Here is a 15,941-nt window from a genome sequence, read left to right on the forward strand (position 1 = left end):
AAAATAATAATAAATTGGGGTGCCTGGGTGGCTTAGTCGGTTGAGCATCTGACTTCGGCTCAGGTCATGATCTCGCGGTCCGTGAGTTCGAGCCCCACGTCAGGCTCTGTGCTGACAGCCCAGAGCCTGGAGCCTGTTTCAGATTCTGTGTCTCCCTCTCTCTCTGACCCTCCCCCATTCATGCTCTGTCTCTCTCTGTCTCAAAAATAAACGTTAAAAAAAATTTTTTTTTAGTAATCATATTTTATTTATTTGTTTGTTTGTTAATTGTCAAGTTAACAATTTTCAAAGAAAAAATAATCAAGTGACATACATTGAAGAACAAAACCATATCAGTCTGTTACAGACTTCTATAGCCACAGCCAGTGATAGAAGACATGTTTACAGTAAAGTCCCTAAGGAAAGTAATTGTCACATAAGAATTTCATGAGCTAACATTTACTGCATTCATATTATGCATCAGCCCTGTTCTAAATGCTTTACCATATTTATTTATTAATCTTCACATCAATTCTATGATGCAGGTAATATCCTTCTCCCCATTTCATAGTGGAGCAGACCAAGATTATAAAGGTTAAATAACACACCCCAGATCACACCACACGAGTGAATAAAACCCAAGCAGCCTGGCTCCAGAACCCTGCTTGTAACTATGGCAGTATCACATAATGGACCTCAGACGAACACTGAGAAAGTATTACTAGAAGGAGGAATGGATGTTGAGCAAGCAAACAGGAGAGATGTCCACTACAACGTAAAAAAGAGAGAGAGAGAATTGATAGTTGTTTAAAACCAAACTAGCAGAATCAAATGGCTGCTGAATCCACAAAAGTATCTTTTTGTTTTTTCACTTTTTTCAAACCTTTAAGGGACTTTTAAACAAACACACACCTTGGATACTACCTAGTATGGACATAACCTTTATCTTTCTACCTTAGACCCGAGACAAGGGTGAGACCTTGCCTGACATTCTCCTGGACCTGGATTTTGCCTCTTCTACAAGTGACATTGAGTCACAATCTTGTCAGTTCATATTAGAATTAAGAGTCTGTTCTTAACTTACTGAAGTGCATTTGGCAATATGCACAGGTGCATTTATAAAATTAAGTAAACTACAAGCAGTAAATATGCTGCCTCGTCTAAACAAAATGGCACCTCCCCTGATTTTCTACCCAGAATGGAATCTACCGCAGACATTGAAACTTCCTCAGTTTATATTGGAACTAATTCCGCACAACTAAGGGAAGTACATTTGATGATGTACATAAATGCATTTACATAAATGCGTTTACAAAAACTGAGGGCATTGAGTCAATAAATACGCTGTTTCATATAAGCAGAGCTAGACCTAAACACCCAACTACAACAGCTTCAAAAAACTGCCCATAAAGGTTGATTTTCTCCAAAACCTCCTATCTTTTAAAAAATCGTTTCCTCTAAAGATCATTGTCAAAAGATGGGAGCCTGATTGTACAATATTTTCTTCCTTTTAGCTATTTGAACCACAAACATGTTTGAAATATAACAGTTACTTAAATAGTGTTGAAAAAAGAAAGGAATCAACCTTTAAAAATGTCTTCCAATACTTGGTAAATTATCAGTTCTGGTATATCTGGGAGCATTGGGACAATGAATTATAACACCTTATAGTGGGTTGACCTTAATTACATCTATAAATTATTTGGAGTGTGTTATTTTCTCGGTGAGATGTTTGTTGAGCTTGTACTTTGAAATAAGACACTTTGGATAGAAAAATTAAGCACAGTTCCTACCCACAAGATGGTCAGCATCTATTAAGACATGTAAACAGATAGCAAGAATAAAATGTGATTAAGGCCATCATGGAAGTTTGCACAGTGACTAGTGGGGAAGCACAGAATAGAGAGGATCCACCTTCCTGAAGATGTCAAAAGAAGCTTCACAGAAAGGAACTTTTGAACTGGGTCTGGAAGGATCTGGAAGAATCTGCCAAGCAGAGAAGGAACAGTGCAGATTTCAAGCAGAAGAAGCAGCACATTTTAAGGTATGAAAATCAAACAAAGTTGTATCCATCTGAAAAGCCTGGTGTCCATCCCAGAATCGTAGTGACTCATAATGACCAAGTTTGTTTCTCCCATCCATCATAAATTGGTTGGGGGCTGACAGAGCAGCCGCCATCTTAAGCTTTGCCAGTTGCTATGATGGAAGGAAATCCAGCCAGGTCTTGAACCAGCAGTTAACTGTCCTGTCCTGGAACTGATACACATCACTTCCACTCCAAGTATTGGCCAGAACTATTGACACAGTCTCTCCCAACCAAAAATGGGCCAGGAAGTGCCATCTTGTCAGGGACCCAGAAGCCCAAAGGAGATTTGGCAAAAGCACTCATGGTTGCCACAAAGGCTGTGCATTCTGGAACTGGTTCTGTGCATATGGGGACACAGTGCAGCAAGCTGAGAGGGGAACACAGACAAAGCTGGAGGAAATCTAAGGACCTGTTTGTGAAAGCCCTAACTTGCTCTTCCTTTGAGCCACCAAATAAATTTTTTAAGTGCTTCAACGAGTATGACAACCAGGGTTGAAAACCTAGCAACACCCCACCCTGCATCTCAGTAATGGCTCTGTCACCCACACAAAGAACACGGGCTTGTGGTGGCTTTTCTAATCCTGGCCAACCACAGCCTTAACCACAATGGAACCCGGTACACCTCTGAAGGAATTCGGGCCAACAGCTCCAGAGAAAATTGCAATATTGCTTCCTGCATTCCTACTTTTGATGTTAATAATAAATTTCAATTTCTAGTCATTAAGGAATCTTGAAGTCTGGGTGAAGTGCTAGGATGTGCCAAAGATGGACTGATTAGCCAGGATTCTAAAATGCAATCTCCCATTGGGGTATCTCTGCAGGTGTTAGTCTCAGGTAGTCAGAAGCAATTCACTGAATCTTAACTCCAATAGAGCTGTGGCCCTGGAATCACGTTACTGATACACCATGCTAGTGACTTTGCAAACAGCTGATGCAGGAAACAAGCCAAGAAGCAACTGGGTGTGTCCATGGGTCTGGCAAGAGTCCTTTGCATGTTCAGTGTTTTTGCCGTGGGGCCATAGGGAGACAGCCGAGGGGGTGCAGTGAGGGGCTGTCTAAAACAAGACTCTGGTTAAAGACAGCTAGCTTGTGTTCCAACCCTGGTGCACTGAATACAGAGTGCAAACCAGAACAAGGCGTGGTGCAAGATGCAAGAACCCAGTCTCATCTGATGTCTAACACACTCCCTGACTTCAGGCATTTTCCAGTCCTTTCTTCAAATGAGGATAACATATGGGGATGGAGGAGATAACATCTGCAAAGCACTTTGAACTTCTCAGAAGAAAGGCACTAGATAAACATAAGGTATTCATAGTATGCATCTTTTTCTCTTAATAGCTGTCACATCTGGCTCTTTGTTGTTGTTGCTGCTGCTGTTGTTGTTGTTGTTGTTTGCCTCAGTTATAAATGAAAGAAAGGCCAAAAAGAAAACGTATCCCCACCAAAAATATATCTACCCACAAGACTTCTACTATTGTTGCATTTTATATTAGATGTAAATAATCTTGGAATGTCACAAGATTATTGTTTCCCCCAGGGGGTTTCTAGCTGAAGGAAACCTATCAATTAACTACATCCTGCCAATACATTATTCCCTGAGAGTGTCTTGGCACTGTGGCATTAACTCTTCGGAACCAAGACTTTAAGAATCTATAACCGGAAACATATCAGTTTTTATATTTAAACTTACAAGTGGAGACAAATATTTGTATAAAAGCAAATGTCTTGTTGCTTAAAGAAAAAAAAAAGATATGCTCCTTCAAGCTGACAAAGTGTCCCGGTCGCCCACCATGGAGCTATTTCCCCAAGTGTTTCTGAAAACAGGAAAAGGGGAAGGGGAAATAAATATCCAGCCAAAAGTGACAGGTCAAAAAAAATCAGCTAAAGGCTTCTCAGCATTCCTGGTCCAAATGCTTTTCCCAGGGCTCACAGAAGGAGGCATCCATGGAATTTACACCTTCAGTGGACATAAACCAGCCCGTGGGATTGCTGGGGTGTTAACTACACCCGTGACAAAATGTAGGCACTCTACCGAGAGCAACCACCTGCCTTAAACGGATGCACTTAGGAAGGAGGTTTACACGGCCGGCCTCGAGAAGAGTCTTTCTGCGGATAAAATGTACATGGGAGCTCAGGGAGGGCTGCTGAAGCCTAGGCCAGGGGAGTCTGAGAAGCAACTCATCTTCTTCTCTCATTCTCCTCCCTGGAGAGGCCAGGCCTCCCAAATCTTAGTCCCCTCAAGGTTAACAATGCTGTTTCCCGCTGAACCAGCCAGAAACAACACTGGAAGTGGGTTTATTTTTACCCCGGGCTTTGTCATCTATCATTACGGAAAAACTAAGAGACAGGTTTTGGCTGAGTATCCTACAGAATATTCAAGATCTCCAGGCAGGATTTGGCCCTCCCTCTGCCGCATTTATCTTATTTGGAATGGCCTTCTTCTCCCTGCCAATGCGCCTCATTAGCAAGGGTATTTGTATTCAAGAGGCGGTCTCCCTGGTCAGGCACCTAAGGGATCCTGCCATGATATCAAGATGCAGCCCTTGTGAGGTCATAGCTTCTTTCCTGGAAACAAATTATTGGCACCTGGGATGACGTGGTATATTTAACTGAAGGGGAGTGGGGAGGCAAGTTTAGAAATCTCTTGCAGATTTCTTCAGCACACATACATAACTGGCTTTTCTCTCTGGATTCAGGTATATTTCACTTCAGGAGGTCTGCAAGATGGAAACTATATTACCTACTGATTTGATGCCTTCTCAAACCTCGAGACCCAGTTGTGCGAGGCACTTCTTATCTCCTACATTATATTCAAACTATTCGTTTTTGGTTCCAGAGTCCTCTGTTCATGGCGCTAGGCATGTATCTCCTTTCTCACCTTCCTTTCCAATCAAGCAAATTTGACGGGAGCCTCTCAGAGCAAATCCAGAATGACTTAGGAATTGGTGACCACATGCCCAACACTATTGCTGAGCCCAGACAGAGTCCTTTGCTCTCTCTCGTTTCCATATCTAATTCCAAGCTCCTTCCTATTTCCAGTTGATTTTCCCCACGCACCACACTACGGCCCACTCTTCTCAAACTCAACAAAGACTTCTTTTGACAGATGAGGAAACTGAGCCATCAAACTTGCCCAAAGTCACACATCTGCACAGAAAGGAATGGGGCCTACAGCAAAGTTCTAACTGAAAGAAAACCCACTAGGATATATCACCTCCAAGAGGAAAATAAATGGAGAAGACAGCTTTGGGTGAAAGCCAAGTGTAACCATCCACTCGTGACCTTTACATCTCGAATTCCAATTCTCAAGCAAAAATCCTTATGGCAAAACCTATGTTTCTCAAATAAATACATTTATTTATAAATAAGAACTAAAGCCAAGTTCAGAAACAAAAGACAGGTTTCCCCACGCTGTGCAAAAGCAGAGCATTCCTATGAAAACTTTCATAAGCCAAAATGATGTAAAGCAAAGAAACAATTACCATTAATTTATGTGGAAAATTTTTTGAGCATTCCCAGACCCAAAAAATAACCTCTGTTAGGCTTTTCTGATACCCTAGGACATATCTTAATGAACAGATGCACAAAATAAATCAAGATAAAGTATAGGTGCTCACAGATATGGTATATTTTTTTCAATAATTTTTTTAATGTTTATTTTTGAGAGAGAGAGAGAGAAAGAGATACAGAATGTGAGTGGGGGAGGGGCCGAGACAGAGGGAGACACAGAATCCAAAACAGGCTCCAGGCTCTGAGCTGTCAGCACAGAGCCCAATGAGGGGGCCCGACCCCACAAATGGTGAGATCATGACCTGAGTCAAGTCCGAGGCTTAACCAACTGAGCCACCCAGGCACCCCTAGACGTGGTCTAACTCTGAGGCAATAGATGATGAAATACAGAGTGTAGTTCCTCAGGAAGGGGCTTGGCAGCCCCCCCCCCCCCCCCCCCCACTGCTAAGGTGCACGCTGGCTCTGTGGTGGCCGACTGCAAACAAATGCTGAGCCCCATTTTTGTTTCCCACCTTTTTCTCAAATTTTCAAACAGCAGAGGATACCTGTACCCTGGTAAAAGTTTAAGGCCTATATAGATCACTCCCTGGTCCTGAGAATGGCACTGCTAGCTCAGCTGTCTGCCTTGTGTTGAGAAAGTGGGGTTTCCCCAGCACTCCTTTGAGCACTGACCCCTCAGGTCTCTCTAGGACACTTTTGCTCTAGGCATTTCCAGGAGGGGGGGGGAGGGGAGGGTAAGTCACTGGGTAATTTTATTTATTTATTTATTTATTTATTTATTTATTTATTTATTTATTTTAACGTTTATTTATTTTTGAGACAGAGAGAGACAGAGCATGAACGGGGGAGGGGCAGAGAGAGAGGGAAACAGAATCGGAAGCAGGCTCCAGGCTCTGAGCCATCAACCCAGAGCCCGACGCGGGACTCGAACTCACGGACCGCGAGATCGTGACCTCAGCTGAAGTCCGACACTTAACTGACTGAGCCACCCAGTTACCCCAGTCACTGGGTAATTAAAGCCCAAGAAGCTGGGCGTGTGGCTCTGATTTTGAATCAAGGCAGCCTTCACAATGTCCAGTTACAACTCAGAAAGCCGGCACTTGCTCTGGAATCCGTGAATTTTGCTCCGAGATGCCCCCTGCATGACCAAGCACCAAGCTTTGATTTCTTCTTCATTCCCATACCAGCATCTTTCCCATCAAGTAAACAATCATAATGTAAGAATTCTATCATCCTAAACCCTCCTCCAGATCCCTGGCAGAAGGTCAGTGGGGGTTTTTCCTCTGTTGCTTGGCTGACTCAGATCTCTCCTCTCCGTGTTGCTGCCTGAGGAGGCCGAGGTTCCAGGTTTTCTGGTTTCAAAATAAATTGGCAGAAATCTGAAGCCATGCCAATACCGCCCTCCTGCCCGCAGGCAGCTGGGTCCCAGTGGGAGGTCTCTTAGCAACCAGGCTCAAATCAAATATTTGGGCGTCTGGACACATTCTGATTGGAATGAGCTCATGAACAAAAACTTCTCTCTTTCCCTCAACGCAGCTACTGAGAGTTATGAAAAGATGCTGAGTCCCTCGGTTGCCTCCCGGTACTGGATGAATCTGTGACTCACGCAGAACGTTAAATTAGAGGCAGCCCCAGACTGGCAGGCCAGAGATCCGACTTCTATTTCTGGGTTGATATGTATCCTTGGACAAGACACTTGAACTTTTTGTTGCTGTGCCTACACAGAGCCCAGAGTTTTAATTTGACCTTCTGCATGCTGCCTGTTCACCAGAAATCAGAATATTCACAGGCTCACAAAGGGCCTGAGCTCCAGTTCCATTCAGAAGGGAACCAGGAGGAAGGAGGGTGTCAGACCCCTCTTCCTCCATCTGCTACCTTGTCCTATCCCACCTCAGCCTTCCCCCAAAATGCCAAATGGCCAATGGAAGGGAGAAGGGGGCCAGTAGGTGCTAGCCAAGAGCTTCACATCTGTTCCTTTCTAACCCCAAATCCCAGGTTCACACTATTCCTGTGTACTCAGGAAAAGACTAAATACTTCGCATTTGGCTTTGGATGATAATTCAAATCAATATCCTCATGCACCAGGGGAGGCTTTATCTCAGCTTTTGCATCTATGAACTAGAGCCTTTAAACCCTAGTCTCCTGATCTTCTGAGAGATGGCTGGTCAGGGCTTCCCCCTCCTCAGCCAGCACACCCACCCTTCCTGCCTCTGGAAACCCATCATAATTACTGATGGTACCACCCCGCTGGCCCCGGTTGTTGCTTCTTTCTGTGGGCAAAGATGCCTACCCTCTCCATTGAGCCTCCAAAGGCAGATGCCATGCCTTATACCCCCTTATCACTTTTTTTTTAATGCTTTTTTTTTTCTTGAGAGAGAGAGAGAGCGAGCGTGAGCGGGGGATGGGCAGAGAGAGAGGGAGACAGAATCCAAAGCAGGCTCCAGGCTTTGAGCTGTCAGCACAGAACCCGATGTGGGGCTTAAACTCATGAATTGTGAGATCATGACCTGAGCCGAAGTCAGATGCTTAACTGACTGAGTCACCCAGGTGCCCCGCCCCCCGTCACCTTTTAAGTCAGCTTCCCCATGGGGGCAAATGTGGCTAGTCCTAAAGAAACACTTAATGAATTTAATGCACACCCAAATTTCATGGGCCTGAGGATGCTCAAACAGGGCGACATGAAGAGCTGTCCCCAACAGGAAATGTCCTGTTTCCTTTCCAAAGAAATGAGAAGTCAGAGGGCAGCGAAAAGAGTGTGTGGCTCTTAACTGGTACCACGGGTTCACCTCAGCCACGACTGTAGCTGTGTGGCCTTGGGCACGTTGCATAATCTCGGCCTGCATTTCCTTGCCTGGAAAATGGAAATAACAGTAATATCTAATTTGCTGGATGGTTGCAAGCAAATTAAATGATGAGTAACTGTAAAGCTTCTACCACAAAGGTAGTCAATAAAGGAAGTTCTTATTGTTGTCATAACTTGTCCCCCAATCATTTGATCATTAAGTAAAAGCATACTAGGGTTACTTAGTTGTTCTGGTTGCAAAATTATTTTAACTGTTTATCTAAAAAGCTGCAGAAGAGTATGATTGAGGGAGTCAAGTGCCCCAGCTTCTCTGGCTTCAAGTAAATGGCATTATTGTTTTTAAATCACTCCTTGGTTTAAAAAAAAAAAAAAAAAAAAAAGGCATCTGTGGCAACAATGATTGATAGAGCATTTATTAAAATAATTTTTGTCCAAGGAAACACACAAGTTAGTCATTAGGATTCAACAGAGACCCTGAATCCCATATTTCACGGCCTCCTTCCTTGATCTGTCTTGGAAGCAGCTTGAACTTTCCTCTGGGGAGAGTCAGAGATCAATTTTTGTTGATTTTGTTTATACTATAGAAGATGCCAGACCTCAAGCACTAAAAAGCATTCTCCTTCTGAAATGAGTCTGAACAAGTCTTGACAATGGACACATTTTATCCATTTCACTTTCTTATTTTTTTATTTTTAAATTTTTTTAAACATTTATTCATTTTTGAAAGAGAGACAGAGACAGAGCACCAGCAGGGGAGGGGCAAAGAGAGAGGGAGACCTGGAATCTGAAGCAGGTTCCAGGCTCTGAGCTGTCAGCACAGAGCCCTATGTGGGGCCTGAAGCCACAGACCACAAGATCATGACCTGACATGAAGTCAGATGCTTAACTGACTGAGCCATCCAGGCACCCCTTATCCATTTCACTTTCATCGGCAAAGAAGCCAGCATTATGTATCATAGCCCAAACTGGAAACCGCCCAAGTGACCAACAGGTGGAGACCCTGTTTTCACAAAGCAATGGAATAGAATACTTTCACTGAAGGTGGAGAGTCTAGTCAAAATAATATCAAGTGAAGAAGCTAAAACAAAGTAACAGTGGTTATATTGATTTAATAACCAGGTTTATAAAATCACAAAGAGGAATAGGACCCTCTTTTTTTTTTTTTTAATGTTTATTTTTGAGAGAGAGCTTGAGAGCTGGGGAGAGGTAGGGAGAGGGGGGACAGAGAATCCGAAGCAGGCTTTGTGTGACAACAGAGAGCCTGATGCAGGGCTTGAACCCACGAACCGTGAGATCATGACCTGAGCCGAAGTTGGACACTTAACCCACTGACCCACCCAGGTGCCCCAAGAGGAATGTGATCTTCTAAATAGTAGAAGCTGTTATGAAGATTTGAGCTTGACCCCCCACCCCACAAGAGTACACTTTTCCAATAGGTTTTCATTTTAAAATACACACAGCAACCCTTTCTCCTAGTCAGTGTTTACCGAGTATCTACTATGCATCAGGAATTTTTAGGGAAACAACAGTGAAAAATAAATTTGCCATCCTTACAGCTCTTCCATTCTAGTGTGGGACACAGGTAATAAACAAACATGTTATTGTACCACTTAACAAAAAACTGTCACATTTTAATTCTACAGCCATACCATCAAGTAGCTAGGGTTTCATGAACACATGTGCTAAATGTGGGAGCAAACCTGGCCAACATCAGCTAGCTGGTGAGTGTCAGACCTGGGATTTATTTATTTTTTTTTTCAAAGTTTATTCATTTTTGGGACAGAGAGAGAGCATGAATGGGGGAGGGGCAGAGAGAGAGGGAGACACAGAATCAGAAACAGGCTCCAGGCTCTGAGCCATCAGCCCAGAGCCCGACGCGGGGCTCGAACTCACGGACCGCGAGATCGTGACCTGGCTGAAGTCGGACGCTTAACCGACTGCGCCACCCAGGCGCCCAGACCTGGGATTTAAAGCTACATCATCTGGTACTTGCGCTTCTGGCAATGGTGGACTAAGTAATTAAGAGCAACCCTCCTACCAAAGGCAACTTAAAAAGTTGGATGAAATATTTGCTTAATTTTCTTAAAAGCAACAATGCAATAATAAGGTAGTGAAGATACACCTGCCAAAAACTAGAGAGGACAAAACCCAGAGAGCTTTGCCAGGCCCACAAAGCTTTTATCCTAAGGCATTTGTCAATCTGGAAAAAAGAAAAAAAAACAACTTTGAGAATGAGGTCTTATTCTGATAGCCTCACAAGGCTGAAGCCCAGAGACTACCAAAGCTGAGGGTTCACATCAACCACTTGCCATTTTAAGCTGGGTTGCCAGGGTGAGGGAGCAAGGGAAGGCTACAGCCCTCAGTCTCATAGACAAGTTCCCAGCATCATTGGGTCAAGGGAATCTCCAGCTTTGCACTTCGATTCAGGTAGCTTCAGACAGGAAGTGCTCTCGGTGCCTGGCAGACACAGGGAAAGCCTCTCCAGAAGAAGATTCCACAATTATTCATATTTTTTTTCAATGCCTAATGTATTTGTTTCAATGTCAGGACATTGTGAGTAAAAACAGCAGAAACCGCCCAGAATGCCAACAGGCCCACAAAGACTTCAGAAATGGGTATTCTTTGATACGGACCACTAAACAACTCCACCTACTATAGTCAGAAATATAAATGCCACACTTGAACATTTTTACAGGCAACTGGAAACTAGAAAATTATGTAAAAGATTTTTTTAAAAGAACCAGACACTCTTAAACGGAGAAACTCCCAAACGACCACCAAAGTCAAAAACCCCAGTGGCTGAGTTAACAGCAGATTATCACAGCTAAAGTGAGGATTAGTGAGCCAGAATATAGGTCAGAGATAACTTCCAGAATACAGCTAAAGGGGGGGGGGGGGCGGGGAACAAAAGGGAAAATATGGAAAAAAAAAAAAAGCAGGAGACATTGAAAACATGGAACATACATTGAACTGGCAGGTGGAAAGGAAGGAAATGTTGGAACAAAGGCAGCATTTCCAGAACTGATGGCAGACATCAATTTACGGTTTCAAGATTCCAACTAATCCCAAGCAACCTGATTTTTTTTTTTTAATCCACACCTAGATGCAACGAAAGAAACCGTAAACAACCCAAACCGGAGCAGTCTTGAACCTGATCACCTGAGGCCGAGTTCAGCTTTCTTCCCATCCCATCAAGGCCCTTTCCCACGGAGGTCTTGCTTCTCTTCCACTGGCCCCACTCCCCCTGAGCAAGTGGCAATCCACTTCAGTTTCTAAGTGGCCCTCTTTTCACATGAGCAGAAACGCTACTGGTCTCTAGAACATTTCTAACTGCTGCACCTAGTGAGCAGTAATCAGAAGAATGGAACGTGCTTGTAAGCCAGCAGGCCCGGAAGGGGATCAGAATGCAACTACTGGGGCAGCTTTCTCACCAATCTGAGCTCGCAGCAGAGGGACGCCCGCAGGGCTGTGACTGGCCATCCTTGTTCCCAACAGTCCTCTCTCTCTCCCTATCTGTCCTACAGCCCTTACTGCCATGTTCTGCCTCAAACTCCAGCCTATGGCCCCATACGATGTGCCCTCTCACACCAGAAGGATTTCTAATATCCCATAAAAGCACAGGAATCAGCAGGTGCCAGGTGGAAATGGGATGAGCACAATAAAACCATTTCAGTCTTTCTCAGTGCCCAGTTACCCATGTGATCCAATGACCCCATAGCCACTAATATAAAGTAGAGCTCAAGACAGTGGGGGTGGGGTGGGGGGATCTCAGGAAGGTTTCAGACACACAGACTGTAACTCCCTAGAGAAATGAATGCTTTCCATCCAGTTTCTGTCAACTTCTTCTATCACACATTATCTGCTGTACTTTCTAAAAATATAAAGAAATTTTCTGGGGCGCCTGGGTGGCTCAGTTGGTTAAGCATCCGACTTTGGCTCAGGTCATGATCTCACGGTTTGTGGGTTCGAGCTTCACATTGGGCTCTGAGCTGACAGTAACCAGAGGCTGCCTCAGATTTTGTGTCTCCCTCTCTCTCTGTTCCTCCCCTGCTCACACTCTGTCTCTGTCTCTCATAAATAAACATTAAAATAAATAGGTAAATAAATAAATAAATATAAAGATTTTTTTTAACTTTATTTATTTTGAAAGAAAGAGAAAACGCAGGGGAGGGGCAGAGGTAGAGGGAGAGAGAGAGAGAATCCCAAGCAGAGCCTGACATGGGTCTCGATCTCATGAACTGTGAGATCATGGCCTGAGCCGAAATCAAGAGTCGGACGCTTAACCGACTGAGCCACCCAGGCGCCCCTCAAAAAATATAAAGATTTTTAACATTTAGGGTGAAAATGGACTTCTATGCTTTTGCAGTGTACTGAGTCCTTTTAAAAGTACTAAGCACCGGGGCGCCTGGGTGGCGCAGTCGGTTGAGCATCCGACTTCAGCCAGGTCACGATCTCGCGGTCCGTGAGTTCGAGCCCCGCGTCGGGCTCTGGGCTGACGGCTCAGAGCCTGGAGCCTGTTTCCGATTCTGTGTCTCCCTCTCTCTCTGCCCCTCCCCCGTTCATGCTCTGTCTCTCTCTGTCCCAAAAAGAAATAAACGTTGAAAAAAAAAAATTTAAAAAAAAAAAAAAAAAAAAAAAAAAAGTACTAAGCACCATCACTGTCGGGCCATGGTCCTGAAGTAGTGCTAGTGCTTTGGCTGAGCCTACACTGTCCCCAAATCGCCTTACTGGGCTCTCTGGCGCTTGTCCCCAGCTAACTCTAGAAGTCCTACCATCCTGCACAGGGTGGGGTAGGACATAGTTGAAAGGGTACTAGGCCAGAAGTTGGGATATGAGGCCACCTGTGCGCTGTGGGCAAATCACTTGCACACCCGGGACCCAGGGTCTCAGTGGCAAGAGCTTATGGCAGAACGGCTGTAGGGGGAGCCCAGGAGGGGTGGGATGGGTGTGTTCTGCCCAAATCTCTAGGTAGTGTGAGTGTGTAGGTCCCCCACGGCCCCAGGCAGCTCCAACAGGCACTCTCCCAGAAGTGGCCACTGCTCGCTGCTCGAGAGGATGTTTCCTTCATGTCCGAGTAGGAGTGAATGCTCTGCACTTGTCCCGTGTGCCCTCCTCATTCTGCCTGGGCCTCCCTTCTGCTTCCATCTCTGTTAGAATCAGGAGTGGTGGTTTCTACAGCAGACCCCTCTGGCTCTGGCCCCATGCCTGACACTCTTAGTTACTGCAACACATGAGCTGAAGCCACATTGCAGCCCCCAAAGCCATTCTGTGGCAAAGCAGATCCCGCAACCAGCTAATCAGCAATCAAAATGCAACCACTGGAGACAACTTTATCGCCAATCTGAGCTGACAGTGGAGGGACACCCCACCCCGGGGTTGTCACTGGCCATCCTTGTCCCCAACTGTCCTCTCTATCTCCCTCCCTCTCTCTCTCTGTCTCTCCTACAGCCCTTACTGCCATGTTCTGCCTCAAATTCCAGCCTGTGAATGTCCCCTGTCACCCCAGAAGCTTTGTAAGAAACCTCATATTCTGCACAGGAAATGGTACCCAGAAGTCATTCATTTAGGGGGCCCTTTATGGCTTTTAAAGAGTGTTCATACTGTGGAAAGGCTGTAGTTATGAAATGTTGGGTTGCTTCGCTTCAGGAGGATCTGGGGATTACAGAGAAGTGGCTTGCTTTCCACGTATAAATCTTTCCTGAAATCCTTGGTTGCAGCCCTACCGAGGAACACAAAACACATACCCTCGCCCACCTCCAAGACTAATTCGTGCCGGGGAAGAATAATAGTCACCCTTGTTGGTCTTCAGATGTTCACAAGGTGGCTTTGCTGCCACATCACTCTCCAAGGGACATGTGCTTCTGTTGGATGGCTTTGCCAGTTTTGAGGACATTTATGCCAACTCTTCCATCCACACCCTCGTCAGCTCCCTGCCCTGTGACCAGCGTTCGACACTTAGAGAATGTCTGGCCGCTGGCTGAAGCCCTGGAAAAGAGCAAAGCTCCCTGGTTTAGGTGTGGCCAGACCTTCCTAATGAGCAGAGGACAAGGAGAGCAGCGGGCCCTGACACAGAGCCGTCCTAGTATTTGACAATTCTGTAACTGTTATGGGCTCAAATAACCAGAAGTCATTGCCAGAGAGGGTTGGGTTTTGGGGGGTTTTGTTTGTATAAGTTGCCAACACTTAAAATCTAGGAGATTTCATACAAAAATCTGGACTCCTTGCTGCTCTTGAAAAATCAGAAGCTCTAAGAATGCTTCTGATCAGCTGTCAGCACTTGGGAGATGAATAATCCTACTTGTTTAGACAGGGTACCCCAGTCACCAAGCTACACTGGAGCCAGGTTTTGTGGGGCCTGAAGCTTATGTAATGTGGGGTGACCTCTCTAAGAAAAATAAAATTCTACGGGCGCCTGGGTGGCTCAGTTGGTCAAGCAACCAACTCTTGGTTTCAGGTCAGGTCGTGATCTTGTGGTTTGTAGGTTTGAGCTCCATGCTGGGCTTTGCACGGACAGTGTGGAGCCTGCTTGGTATTCTCTCTCTCTCTCCTTTTGTCTCTGTTTCTTCCCTGCTTGTGCCCTCTCTCTCTGTGTCTGTCTCAAAATAAATGAATAAACTTTTAAAAAAAAGAGAGAGAGAGAAAAGAAAAATAAAATTCTAACTAGAAACTTTCTAGGGCCCCTCCAAGGGCCTGAGCAAGCAGTGGGCCATAAAGCTTAAACACCATGAGCCCCCAGCCTCTCCTTTCACCCTCAGCCAGGGCCTGCGTGCTGCCCGTGTAGGTGTCAGAGTCCGCGGTGACCCCTTGCTTATCCTCCACATCTTGCTCACCAGCCCCTGCCACCACTCCGTTCCAGCCCCAATGTCCAGTATAAACACAGCCCTGTAAAGTAGGCCCCACTTTCCCTAAAACTCCAGTAACTAAAGGACGCATGACTTCATTTATTTTAAAAGGCAATAAAAAGAAGTTTTCATGCTTTATACCTCCCTCTCCTTTGCGAGGTTAGGAGGAGAGGACCCACCAAGTGTCTGCCCGGAATTAACATAGAAAGGGACTCCTTCCAGCATGGAGATCTAAGAACTGCAACAAAGGCAAGGAAGGTCCTAAATGTCTGATGGGTCTATAGCCTGATTTCCATTCCCTGGGGGATGCTCACTGAGATCGTCTGTCGCCTCTAAATGACTTTGTTTCAGAGTCGGGTGGAGGGGAAATGCGCCAAAAAAATGTTTTCCAAATGGTTGGTGGACTGCACTGCCACAGACACATCAGGCATGAGACCATCAGCAGTATTTATCGAGTGCCTACTGTGTACTAACTCTACCTCTTGTACCTGCAGAAGTGTACTAGGAGGCACATGGTGGCTCCCAGTGGGAACCTGCAGTCTAGTTGAGGAAAAGGACACCCATAGAAAGACTAGGATAACACGGAAATGCAATAAGAGTTTGTAGGAATCCAAAGCCCAGACTGGGAAGATGATCCCAGAGCAGAGGTGAATGCCGGGAACCTTGGAAATGCAGGTAGTGGCGCGGAGAACATTCCAGATGGTGAGAAGGGTTTGGGGTA

This window comes from Puma concolor, chromosome B4 (genome assembly GCF_028749965.1).
Source record: "Puma concolor isolate L17-30 chromosome B4, mPumCon1.1.hap2, whole genome shotgun sequence".
NCBI lineage: Eukaryota > Metazoa > Chordata > Mammalia > Carnivora > Felidae > Puma > Puma concolor.